At 39.4% G+C, this 11,779-nt stretch overlaps 1 pseudogene; it reads right to left on the bottom strand.

Moving 5' to 3' along the window:
- Nucleotides 1–2,867: 2,867 nt before the first annotated feature.
- LOC127425488 (serine/threonine-protein kinase SBK1-like) lies at nucleotides 2,868–8,999 on the bottom strand (annotated as a pseudogene).
- Between the last annotated feature and the right edge of the window lie 2,780 nt (nucleotides 9,000–11,779).

The following is an 11,779-nucleotide window of genomic DNA, read 5'->3' as shown; positions in this document are numbered from 1 at the left end:
AGTTATCTAGACATGTCTACTATATTTGTAACATAATCGAGTCGGAAACAGTTAAACTGGAAATGCACATAGGACGATGCTATCCATAACACCCAAAATGTATAAAAGGTATGTCATAATTGTAACACGTTGTAATAAATAAAAAGCACTATAATGTGAATATATATAGTACATATTTAATGTGTATATACTTATATCAGTCAATAAACAACACACCATAAGATTATGAAGCACAGACATTATTCATACACTAATATGACTCGTTAGTTGCTTTCTGTGTATTCTTCATGAGTTAAAAGCAGCTCTTACATTCATACAGACAGAATCATCATAGATGTTTTGAAATATTCTGACCAAATCAGAGAAGAAAACAACACAAACACGTGTAACTTCTGAATGAGAGATGTTTATGGTAATGTATGGTTAGGCGTGTGCACTCACCAGTCACACATCAGACTCGCCAGTGTACGGAGGTAAATTGTGGATAAAATATATTTAAATGTCCGTGAAAGTCAATATCAAATAAATTTGGCAATATTTGTGCTGAAGTCAAAACTGTATATAGCTTTCCTGGGACTTTGCATTGATCAAAAGTATTTTTACAGGTTTTTCTTGATATAATTTTACGGATGTTTTCCATTCACCGCCATTGTTTTGTCCCGCTGATGGTCACAAATATGGTGGAAAAAGTGACATCACTGAAACAGGTCAATAGGTCTCTGTGGAACAGTAATGGGTGTTTTCAAATCAGTGGGCGTTTCCAGACAAGATTGGCGTTTCTAAACTATCCAATTAAAGTAGGGAAACTCAGTGGTTGAAAACGCCCACTGATTGAGAAAAGGCCATTTTTGTTCTGCAGAAACATAAGTCTCATAGAAGTGGCCTGTCTCTGCTAAATAGTCTCTGCCATTACACTCTCTCCTATGGCAGAGCTGCAATGGTTGATACTCAGTATTGATCTTATTCACAGCAGCACCATCTTTGATTTTTTACAGGAATGACAACGAGGCTGTAAGGGACAGACAACAGTCTTTTCAATGGGTTGTACTACAGTTTAAAGTATTTTTGGATCTTTCAGCGGACAAAACATTGAAAAAACAGCTTTCTAAGAACATTCAGTAGACAAAAAAAAAAAAAAAAAAGAAAAAAAGAAAAACTCTAGACAACATGAGTTGTAGAAAATCATATGTGATCTAGGAGCTATCCCCCACAGCCTTGTTGTCATTCCCATTAAAAACTGGTGCTAGTGTGAATAAGGTCAAAAAATCTTCATTATTTGTGTTTAGCAGAAGAAAGTCATATACACTATATTGCCAAAAGTATTCGCTCATCTGCCTTTAGATGCATATGAACTTAAGTGACATCCCATTCTTAATCCATAGGGTTTAATATGACGTCAGCCCACCCTTTGCAGCTATAACAGCTTCAACTCTTCTGGGAAGGCTTTCCACAAGGTTAGGAGTGTGTTTATGGGAATTTTTGACCATTCTTCCAGAAACGTATTTGTGAGGTCAGACACTGATGTTGGACGAGAAGGCCTGGCTCACAGTCTTCGCTCTAATTCATCCCGAAGGTGCTCTATTGGGTTGATGTCAGGACTCTGTGCAGGCCAGTCAAGTTCTTCCACACCAAACTCGCTCATCCATGTCTTTATGGACCTTGCTTTGTGCACTGGTGCGCAGTCATGTTGGAACAGGAAGGGGCCATCCCCAAACTGTTCCCACAATGTTGGGGGCATGGAATTGTCCAAAATCTCTTGGTATGCTGAAGCATTCAGAGTTCCTTTCACTGGAACTAAGGGGCCAAGCCCAGCTCCTGAAAAACAACCCCACACCATAATCCCCACTCCACCAAACTTCACAGTTGGCACAATGCAGTCAGACAAGTACCGTTCTCCTGGCAACTGCCAAACCCAGACTCGTCCATCAGATTGCCAGATGGAGAAGTGTGATTCGTCACTCCAGAGAACGCGTCTCCACTGCTCTAGAGTCCAGTGGTGGCGTGCTTTACACCACTGCATCCGACGCTTTGCATTGCACTTGGTGATGTATGGCTTGGATGCAGCTGCTCGGCCATGGAAACCCATTCCATGAAGCTCTCTACGAACTGTTCTTGAGCTAATCTGAAGGCCACATGAACTTTGGAGGTCTGTAGCGATTGACTCTGCAGAAAGTTGGTGACCTCTGCGCACTATGCGCCTCAGCAGCCGCTGACCCCGCTCTGTCATTTTACGTGGCCTGTCATTGCTGTCATTCCCAATCGCTTCCACTTTGTTATAATACCACTGACAGTTGACTGTGGAATATTTAGTAGCAAGGAAATTTCATGACTGGACTTGTTGCACAGGTGGCATCCTATCACAGTACCACGCTGGAATTCACTGAGCTCCTGAAATGCCCCCAACATTGCAGTCTGCATGCCTAGGTGCTTCATTTTATACACCTGTGGCCATGGAAGTGATTGGAACACCTGAATTCAATTATTTGGATGGGTGAGCGAATACTTTTGGCAATATAGTGTACATCTGGGATGGTGTGAGGGTGAGTAAATGATGAGACAATTTTCATTTTTGGGTGAATTATCCCTTTAAAAATTCTAAATCTAAAATTTTAAAGTGAGACTTGAGACATTTAGTTGGTATTTTATTGTCCTCACCTGTTGTATAATTTTACTACGGTAAATGTTATGGTTCATGTAAGAAGAAGACATATTCGTACTCACTTGAAATGGACAAAGGTTGAGCTAGAAATGTTGCAGCATCTGTTTGTAAAGGACAATGGGAATTTAATAAGAGGAAACTTGATTTAGTTAAAAATTAAGATTAACATTTGTGAAATTAAACTGATGTTCATGGTTTGCCTCTCTTTATTAACCTCCTTCGTAGCGGTTGGCATTTGTTGGAAATGTACAATCTGATTCTTAACATTGTACTTGTGATTCTTCACTGCCACTTGACTCCAATACTTTCTCACTGAATGAGCCAAAGGCATTTCTGGAGTCCATGTCTGAGTTCTCTGGTTAAATGTTAAGGTGTCACTATTCAAGCCTTACTGGTCTAACATTATCATGTCTGACAATATCAGATTGGATCACCACTCTATCTTTTACTCTACTCGAACCTGGGTCCCCATGAGCCAACAGCTCGAGCACATGAGCCACTGTGCCATGGCTCTGATATTGCCACTGTGATATATCTTTACATCATTTACATTCTGACACTTTTTGTTTTATTAATAAGAATTATTAATATTTATTTATTTATTAATATGACCTACGCTCCTTTGAAACCTGGGTTACACTTTATTTTGTGTCCTTGTTACTGTGTAATTACAAAAATAATTACTGATTATTACTAATTAACAACAATGACTTACTATAGGTGATGTTTAGGGCAAGCGTTTGGTTTAGGGTTAGTTGCTTGTAATTACACATAATTGACTGTTATTACTATAGTAAATACATGTAATATGTGTAACAAGGACACATTAAAATAAAGTGTTACCAAAATCTGATATTCTCATGCTCATGATACTCAAAATATAGATTAGCACTTTCAGTTCAGTTAGCAGCTATATTAACAGAGTATGCTGCTTTTGCAATAATACATCTTGACTTCCTCAAAGGCAGTTTAGTGATGAAACTGAACACCTGCACCAGGAATGGTTTGTATAAATGCGGAAACTTGTGAATGGAATGGCAGTCAGCATTAGGAAACAACCAACAGAAGGCAGGAGCATGACAGCAGCAAAATAACATCTCCATGTGCACACATGTTCATTCAGTAAACCAATCAGTGAGGAAATATTGCCACACCTTTCATTTGTCCAAATAGATGTGGTTTATACATTCCTAGGCTGAAAGACTACACTTGACCTCTATTAACTTTTGTCAGGTATTTACATACACATATTTAGCATTTGTACTGAAATTGAGATCAACAACACATACCAATGTGTTTCATATATATTTTCTGAGATGTTAAGATCAGTTTTGAAACATTGACGGGAAATATTCTAGAGTAATAAACAGGATGCATGTTTTGGGATCAGCTGTTCACTTGTTGATGCAAGTCTAAATCTGTCCACATTCAGAAGTCTGTACTGTATGTGTGACGTGTGAACAAGTGCGTTTATTCAGAACGACCCTATCAACATATCTCAGTGTGATCGATCAGGCTGCGAGGCACACATTTACACACAAATTAACACATACAAGATGACAGCATACTTTACTGCCAGCATACTTGCTTATATAAATACATTGATGAAGAATATCAAATTAAAGATCATATACAGGCAGTGGCTGTGTCATGATAAATAGGACCCAGATGCAGGAGTAAAAATATAACAATGTTTAATAAATGAGACGTAGCACAAACAACGGATCAATCCAGAGATGAGGTGGGAGAAGATGATAGTGAAAGACTCGGACGGTGACAGCTGCAGCAGGGAGAGAGTAGAGGTAATATTCCGATGTGTATAATGGCAGCAACTGGAGCAGAGAGAAACATAGGTGAGTGATCTGGTACATGGAGGAGATGGAAATGGCTGGAGCACAGGAAACGTGTAGGTATATTGAAAATATCCAAACTAGAAAAAACAAGAGAAAGGCGTGAGAAACACGAGTAAACATGGCACATAACACGAGAACGATCCGATACTGAACTCACACAAAAGGGCTGCTTATAAGAGAAAGAGAAGATAATGTGCAGGTACTGAGCTAATCAAGCAGCGGCTGGTAATGAGCGTTGCTGGGCAACGCTGCCGCGTGATTAACCCCGCACCTGCAACAACACGAGGGAGACACACAGAAACAAACCGACAGAATGAATCCTCCCATGACATGCTGGAGTAGTTTGTAGAGCTGTTAAATGATCTCTGTAGTCGTCTTTCCATGTTGTAATGAGCTATTTAGACTGTTAACACATAACAAGGTGCCTAAGTAATCTCAGATGTAACTGGCAAAATCTGGTACTTGTAATGTGTCTTCTGATTTCTTCATTCAGCCACATTGTATTCAGTTTCTGTTGCACATGTTTCCAGTTGTTGTTGTTTTTTATTTTGTTTTTTTCATTGCGGACTGGCAGGTGCCTGTTTATAACTGGATATTATATCTTCTTATTAATTAGTCAAGTTGTAAATAAATCAACCATCATTTCTACATGTCACTTTTTTTAATTGTATGCAAATATTTTTAAAAGTCAAATTTGAATTTACAATGTTTTGTTTTCATGGATCAGTTGAAGGAGATAGGCCTAATTTGAGTTTGGATATAAGCAAAGACCTGTTACATGCAGCTTTAAACTTTCTGTATGCATACTGTGATGTAAAATGAAGTGACAGGTTTGAATGCAGTAGGATGAGAAGACTTAAGTTAAGACAAAGTGCTTGTGTGTGTACGCATGTGTATACAAATGAAAGAGTGTGTGTGACTGACATAGGTGATGATAGCTGAAAGTGTTTTATTAATGGTGTGAGATTTATTTTTAAATCTAGGACACGCCATATCTGAGTGTTTGTATGCGTCTGCATGTCTTGTTTCGACAACCTTATGCAATGTCACAACATTAATTTCCATCCAGAGATGCATTAATGTTTGGCCGAGATCTTGAATTGATGACGGGAGAGTCGAACCACTCTTTAAAGTCTTCTCCAGCATATCCCAAAGACTTTCAATGGGGTTAAGGTCAGGACTCTGTGGTGGCCAATTCATGTGTGAAAATGATTCTTCATGCTCCCTGAACCACTCTTTCACAATTTGAGTCTGTTGTATCTCGGAATTGTCATCCTGGAATATGCTTGTGCCGTCAGGAAAGAAAAAGAATCGGTAACACTTTATTTTGATGGTCCCAAGTAGATATTTAACTAACTATAAGTGACTTATCAAGTGACTTATCAACTGGCTTGCTATAGCTAGTAAACAGTGTTTCAGCAAACATTCAGTAGAATATCAATAGCCTGTATAACAGCAGCAAAATAACAGCTTATCGACTGACTTGCTATAGCTAGTAAACAGTGTTTCAACAAACATTCAGCACTTACTCCACTGTAGATAGCTGTTATATGCCGTATTGTCTGAAACCGTCTCAGACCATGGGAGGCTTCCCATCAGCATGACATATATTAGAATACCTAATGCCCAGCTCTCTGTACTGGGATCCACAGTCACCAACACCCTCTGAATCTTTTCGGAGTCCCTCGTTTCCATTGTCGTCCATCTACATGTGTCCAGAATCGATCTCCTCCATCTCCCTTGCTATCTCAGCCTCCGGTGTGCAATAGGGGGAGCTGTACCACATGCATGGTACCCTGGTACCTGCTGCCTTCACCATGCCAAAATCACCAAGCTTGACCCAGCGACAGTCACGGTCACATAGGAAGATGTTCTCAGGTTTGACATCACGGTGGACGAAGCCAAGTGAGTGGAGGTGAGAAAGGGCACCACTGATCTGTGAAACCACCCCCTGAGCTTGGTTTTCCTCCAGACCAACCTACATTAAAGAGGAATTTAGTCTATACTCTCAGAAACAATGGTACATTTTAAGGTGCAAGGGCTCTCATTGGAATGGGACATTTATTGTACCTCTAGTTGAGTTTTTATATAGTTTTGGATACACAGTTGTACTACAAGGACCTATTGTGTTCCTTTAAAGGTACTTTTATATGTTTTATTCTCCTGGGGAACACAAATACACACAGTTTTTTTTTTTTTTTTAATCTGTAAGAGGAACAATTATGTACCCAAAACTCTAACTAGAGGTAAAAAAAGACCTCTTGAGGGGTACCACCCCAGTGACAGTCCTTGTTCCTTTGAAAGGTACTGTTTATTACTTTTTTTTATCTGAGGATGTAGCATTTATATTCCAATCATACTTTTAAGGCTTAAGTTGTAAACATTACCAATTTTTTGTAAGTCAACCGGTAAGAGACCACTGCAGAATGGTCATGCATTGGTTAATGCAAACCAGACACCTAATAAACCTGTCACTGCAAAGCCCTTAAGCTCAGAGTATACTTCGGTTTCGATGCGAACTCTTAGCATCTGCTGCAGTCTCGCATTCGACTGTCAAAGTATACTTCATTTTACTATGCACGCATACACAGGCAGTTGGCGTACACGTGCTATGATTGCTATGAGGTACTGGACTATTTCTCCTCAGGAGTTTAGACACATAAAGATGTCTTTATATTCTTCGGACTCGAATTATACAAATGCAGGTATCTCCTGACCTCCTCACACACATGCTCTTGACATGCACATCTACTGTTGTTGTTTCCACATTCGTCTCCTGTTGTTTAGCAGCAATTACATCTTCTATCTCTTCTTCGTGACAGCAATGGCTCAACTGTGAGTGTTTCCACCTTGTGGACACACTAATTAGTGCAAATAATTCTAGGTGCATTCGTATTCTGTGCGCTCAAAGACGCACGGTTACACAAATCGGGCTGCACACATTCAGTGCTCGAGCATTGCTCACGATACAGTGACACCCGGGACAGAGAGGTGCGGTGACTCCTGTGTGTTGCGGTTGTACAGAGACAGTTCCACCTCTAAAAACTAAATTGTGCCCAAGACAAAAAATGACCAAAGCGGCAGTTGCGAGTGGGGTGGCCAATGGGGTGGCCAGGCTTCGGTCCATGGTGGCCACGGCCACCCCTGGCCACCCCCTAGCTCCGACATTGAATAACAGTTTGAAAGTTGCACATGGATAAAAAAGTTTTTACTTTGGTGGGAAGGCGAAGATGAAAAAAGCATGACATTACAACTGTACTAATTTGTTTATCGAATTTTAAATTGTTATCAAATTTACACCCAGGTTTCTGCCGTATTGTGTTTTATATGGGGCAAGAGAACCTAGGTCTAGGTCAGCAGCACAGTTTTCCTTAGGCCCAAACAAAATGATTTTTGTTTTATCTTCATTTAGGCTCTGGAAGTTATGCTGAATTTTTGTAAATTGCTTAATAAAGCCTTTTTTTTTTTTTTTGCATCTCTGCATTTGGGTCCTCCATCTCAGCCATCTTGTGACATGACTAGTCAGAGATGTAGCTTTTTAGAAGTTTGGATGTTCATAACTTCTTGTATACTAATTGCAAATAGTCATTTTCTTTCCAAATCTTAATTTAATATGAACATAATGCAAGCTTTTACCAACCTCAGGAACAATGACATTGTAGAGGTCACCATAGAGGCAAGGTTGTTGGGCGAACACATAGTGAGTAGTAGTGGAGAAAGCAATACCAAGGGCTGACGTGAGAGAGGGGTGGGTTCAGAATGCTAAAGAAAGATTATATTCCCTCAGAAATGACAAGAGGGATGTGGAACCTCGAAGAAAGAATTTAAGGGCCATTGGATTTCCTAGAGTACAAAGGAGAACAAAGGAGATATCAAAAGTAAAGAGGGAAGCATAGAAAGAAATTGTCAAGCACATTCTCAAGAAGCAAGTCTGGGGGGCCTGGGTAGCTCAGTGGTAAAGATGCTGGCTATCACCCCTGGAGTTCGCTAATTCGCTAGATCAAATCCCAGGGCATGCTGAGTGATGCCAGCCAGGTGCCTAAGCAACCAAATTGGCCCGGTTGCGAGGGAGGGTAGAGTCACATGGGGTAACCTCCTCATGGTCACTATAATGTGGTTCGTTCTTGGTGGGGCACGTGGCACGTGGCACGTGGTGAGTTGAGCATGGTTGCCACAGTGGATGGCGTGAAGTCTCCACACACACTATGTCTCCGTGTCAACACGCTCAACAAGCCACATGATAAGATGTGCGGGTTGACAGTCTCAGTCTCAGACGCAGAGGCAACTGGGATTCATCCTCCACCACCCAGACTGGGGCAAATCACTACACAACCACAAGGACTTAAAAGCATATTGGGAATTGGGCATTCCAAATTGAAAAAATCCCAAAATTAAAAATTTTATCTAGTGTCAGAAAGAAGAAATGAGAAAAAGCAATAGATAAAATGGTTGTCACTAACCCCTCTTCTTGTGCACTGCTAACATAACCTTACCATATGAACCCTCTCCAAGAAGCTTTACAACTTGGAAGTGATCTGAAGTTTCCAGTGATTCCAGTGACTAAGCTGTTAAAAGACACAGCTCATCCAAAAGTCTTGTGGCAGTCTGCAAGAAACAAAACCTGGCAGTCAATGTTGCCACTGGATGTGCCAAACATTAACACCTAATGTAATTTGAGAGAGGATTTGCATGACACTTTTTTTTTTAAAAGACACTGAATTAGAACATCAAAATGTATTCATTATCACGCTTAACGTCCTGTTTAATACCCTTGGAATTGTCCCCAAATATTTTTTGTTTCTCTACCTTTCGGACCATGTCAAACCAAATGGTTTCCTCAGCTGTCAACAAGGGGGCCGAATACTTATAAAATGCCATGCTGGAAGCTATTACTTCTGTGGTCATGGAATTGGGGAAATAGAAGTCCAGAGATATACTGTTGAGGTCTGTCAATGCATTCTATTTTAGGGTCGTTAGGGTGAAAGGGAGCTCTTGCATCTTGGTTGCGTTAGTCTTTGTGGCTTAGTTCTCACGAATCGACCAAGTCCCTCCCGTCAACACATCTTAACTGTCCCCAGACAGCTGTGGGACAGAGCACCAGAAATGGACATTATGCCATAGCCTCAGTTAAGCCTATTTGGATTAAGTGTTCTGTTCAAATAATTGGTAATAATAACTGGTAATGGTAACTGATCAAATGGAATCGTCATGCATAATTACCATAAAAGACATGCACTGAATGTTCCAATGTGTTTTTGTGTAGTCTATGGTGGCATGGCGGTGTCCCAAATGCAGATAGGTTACATTGTTTAGTGAATCAGAAGTTCAGGATGATAAGGAGAGGGACAGTATTGAATAAGAGGCATATAGTGCACCTGTTGGGCATCAGATGTGTGATGACAGACAACTCTCAGAGAGGCCTGTGTGATTTAAACAACAGGAGAATGGGCCTTACAGCTAAGAGCTACAGGATTAGATGTAAATGTTGTACATTGTTGAATTACATAACACATACTTAACCCTCTACATTATGTTGTGATATATAACCAAGTAATCACTTTACAATCACAGACAAAACTCATTGCATTTGACACTTTATAACATGCAATAGTGGATTTTCTTTGCATTTCTGTACCTAAAAAGCATGGTTAGTTTTTCACATTATGAACAAATCTTTCCAAATTCCTATGCTCTTTGAAACTCTTTTCAAAAATACATACTAATATCATATGCATGGGCTATAATCATCACATACATGATCATAAGCTCATGCGACATGACATTTTACATTTTATAACATGATATGGAATTTTCTTTGCATTTCTATATCTAAAAAGCATGGTTTGTTTGTCACATTATGAACAAATCTCTCCAAATTTATATGCTTTTTAAAAATCTTTTCAAAATATGTACTTGTTTCATATGAATGGGACTGAGGTATGTCATGATGTATAACCAGTAATTGCTTTGCAATTGCAGACAAACGTCATTGTGTTTTACACAACTGGGACATTTTTTAGCTTTTCTTTACAATAAATATAACTGTAAATATAAATATAATCCCATGTAAATTATTGTTGCTTTAATACACATCTGGTATTCCACATATGAACAGATCTCTTATTTTAAATCACGTCACATGCTCTTTGAAAATCTGTGCTTATGTTATATGCACATAATCATTACATACATGGTCATAACCTTATAAAACAACAGAATAATATTCTACAGGACAGAGTGTAGTACATATAGTCTGATTATGCGTACATCAAGCAATGTACATATTGCTTGAAAAGATTGAAAAGACTTACTGTCATGTTTGCTGTCGTTGAAGGGTAATTTAGAGGTGTGGTTCTCTATTGTTCAGTCTGTCCATAAACTCTAGCCACTGAAAGCTGCAGGTCAAACAAGCACAGCAGGTCAAGCAGTCATAAATCAGCTGAATAAGGTTACAGTTTCTTTGGCCTCTGTTGGTTTATTCCCACAAGGACGCTTTGCTGAGCACAGATCCTGACTGCCACTGCATCACCTCTCTCCTTGCTTTATGCTCAGTAGTCTCTCTTCTCTCCGTCTTGTCTCTAATTCTCTAGTTTACACACACACATGCACTCTCACTGTCATTACCCCTCCTTTGCATGTTATGGAGTGCATTGAGTCCATTGCTGTCAGTACTCTGTAACAGACAATATGCTTCTCCTGGCAAGACCCAAGACCCAATCTTTCTTATTTTTAACCTTCCACACTTTATTTTCAAAGTTACTTACATCCAGTCCGCTCTTGTGACAAGTCGTAAATACAGTAGTGATGGCGAAATCATTTCAAGTTGGCGTATAGAAAAATGTACGACTTTTACCTCCATATAGAGAAAAATAAATGAGCCAATGAATTGTTATTAGGATTTTCCTTAAGTTTAACCTCAAACTTAAACCTAACCATAAAGTCTAACTCCTTAGCCAAAGTCTATACCTAACCATGATTTTAATAGGAAAATCACTGTTGTGTACCATGAAAGAAGGGAAACACTGGGGTTTTGAACATGCGTTCTTACTTTTTTTTTTTTTCTAAGTCTAACTCCTTACCCAAACCCCAAACCTAACCATGATTTTAATATGAAAATATATTTTGTGTACCATGTAAGAAAGAAAACATAGGGGTTTGAATCGAGATAAGGGAAGTGGATCACAGGTGACTGACATACATCATTTATCTGTATTGCATAAATAACTATGGAATGAGTAACCAAATTTGTTCACAGACGTTTCTTTTC

This window comes from Myxocyprinus asiaticus, chromosome 34 (assembly GCF_019703515.2).
Source record: "Myxocyprinus asiaticus isolate MX2 ecotype Aquarium Trade chromosome 34, UBuf_Myxa_2, whole genome shotgun sequence".
NCBI lineage: Eukaryota > Metazoa > Chordata > Actinopteri > Cypriniformes > Catostomidae > Myxocyprinus > Myxocyprinus asiaticus.
This window is presented reverse-complemented; position numbering and strand designations above follow the sequence as displayed.